Source organism: Vigna unguiculata, chromosome 6 (genome assembly GCF_037176805.1).
Source record: "Vigna unguiculata cultivar grain cowpea cultivar isolate G323 ecotype 2 chromosome 6, ASM3717680v1, whole genome shotgun sequence".
Lineage (NCBI taxonomy): Eukaryota > Viridiplantae > Streptophyta > Magnoliopsida > Fabales > Fabaceae > Vigna > Vigna unguiculata.
Window position 1 is genome coordinate 1,388,033 of NC_140797.1, and position 2,500 is coordinate 1,390,532.

Sequence of the window (2,500 nt, forward strand, 5' to 3'; positions counted from 1 at the left end):
AAAAATGAAATTCGTGGTTTTTGAGATGTGAGGGTTGGAAAGGCCTCCAAATGCCCCCAAATGAATACCATGAAATTCTTGGTGCACGAAAGTTTTGAGTTCGGAGGGTTTTGCACATGGCCAATGTTGGCGGTGCACCGCGGCATAGCTAGAAGGCTTGGTGGGGAGTTTTGTGAAAAAATGAAATTCGTGGTTTTTGAGATGTGAGGGTTGGAAAGGCCTCCAAATGTCCCCAAATGAATACCATGAAATTCTTGGTGCACGAAAGTTTTGAGTTCGGAGGGTTTTGCACATGGCCAATGTTGGCGGTGCACCGCGGCATAGCTAGAAGGCTTGGTGGGGAGTTTTGTGAAAAAATGAAATTCGTGGTTTTTGAGATGTGAGGGTTGGAAAGGCCTCCAAATGTCCCCAAATGAGTACTGTAAAAGTGTTGGTGCACAAAAGTTTTGAATTGGATGCATTTTGCACTTGGCCAAGTTGGTCGGTGCACCGCGACTAGATAGCTTGGTGCCAAAATTTGTCAAATTTAAGACCTTGGCCAAACTGAATGAAATTTTGTGGGGAGGTTCCTGATATTGTTTAGTGGTGGACTGGAAAAAATGAGGTCGAAATTCGAAGTCTACATGTGCTTTTCTATTTTTCCCGATTTTACACATACCCGGTAAGTAAAAAAAATAAAAAAAATAGTTCCCCTTCGAGAAAAATTATGAAATTTGGTGAGCAAGGAGATACCATTATTCTACGAATTACTGCAAAAAATCGCATCAAAATTCGAAGTGTAGCCCGAGATATGGACTTATGTCTGCTCAAAAAAAGTGTATCTACTTGTACAATTTTGCCTTTTGCATATTAACCTCTTATAGGGGGGGAGTGCTCCTTGAGCCGGCCAGCTCCACACTGGCAGGTTTTAAAGGGAGCTTGATGAGGCCTCCCCCCTCACGTGGTGCGTGCGTTAGCATGTTTATCATGGCACAACTAGCCTCTTCATAGTTGTTGAGCTTTATTAATACCAACACACGGTCGTCACTGATCGTTGGTTAGCTCGGCAGCTAGTCCCTCGGATATTGTGGAAAGTTATTTTCATGCCTAGCGATGCTTGACCATGCGTCACTTGATGTTTCCATTTGCTTGCTTGCCCATGGTAGGTGGGGGGTGGACCGTCTTGTGGTGTGGTGTCTTGCGAACGTGAGGGTGTGTGAGTTGTAATCGAGATGCACTTGCTGGCTGGCTCCATGCCTTGCGTATCGAACGGTCAAGCATGCATCTCTTCCATTTTCACCCGTTGCCTTGGGTGATATTGGTTGATCAGTCCCTGTGTTGCCTACCCACTAGACGGTACTTCTGTGGTTGCTTCGAATTCTATCTTTCCATCACGAAGAGGTGTTGGAGGATCCTAATGTCACGCACGTGTTCCATCTAGTGAAACATCTCAGTGATGCACGTGTTGTGGCTAGTTCTTTTGGATGCGGTGCATTATATGAACTCGGGTTTACTTTAGCGACCCAGTTAACATAATTCGGTTGTGTCCCTTGATTGAGACGTTGTCCTTGAACTTGTTGTGAGCAATATCGTTCTTCCACAACCCGTCGTCTTGAGTGCGATGGAAGGCAAATAAGATGTGCTTTGGCATGTCATGCACGTACTCGATTGCGGGAAGTGTGAGAAAGTGTTGTTGACAACCCGTGGGAAATGGAATGTGGCAAATCGTGATGAGCTCTTCGTGGATCTGCGAAGAAGACGACCTTTGGGCCTGTTGGAAACGAGGGAGGCGATGTTGAACTGCGAAGAAGATGGACTTTTGGGTTGTTTGAATCAATGGGAGGCCACGCGAGAACTCCGAATACTATGGACTCTTGGGTTGTTGGAAGCAACGGGAGGCCCCGCTAGAACTCCGAATACTACGGACTCTTGGGTTGTTGGAAGCAAGGGGAGGCCCCGCTAGAACTCCGAATACTATGGACTCTTGGGTTGTTGGAAGCAAGGGGAGGTCCCGCTAGAACTCCGAATACTACGGACTCTTGGGTTGTTGGAAGCAAGGGGAGGCCCCGCTAGAACTCCGAATACTATGGACTCTTGGGTTGTTGGAAGCAAGGGGAGGCCCCGCTAGAACTCCGAATACTATGGACTCTTGGGTTGTTGGCAACGACAACTTGGGGGGATGACACTGGAAAAGAGTGAACTAGGCCAAACTGCGAACAAGGCAACTTGGGGGGATGACATTGGAAAAGAGTGAACTAGGCCAAACTGCGAACAAGGCAACTTGGGGGGATGATGCTGGAAAAGAGTGAACTAGACCGAACTGCGAACAAGGCAACTTGGGGGGATGACGCTGGAAAAGAGTGAACTAGGCCGAACTGCGAACAAGACAACTTGGGGGGATGATGCTGGAAAAGAGTGAACTAGGCCGAACTGCGCCCAAGGCAACTTGGGGGGATGACGCTGGAAAAGAGTGAACTTGGCCAAACTGCGAGGAGGGCAACTTAGAGGAAAGTTGGAAACG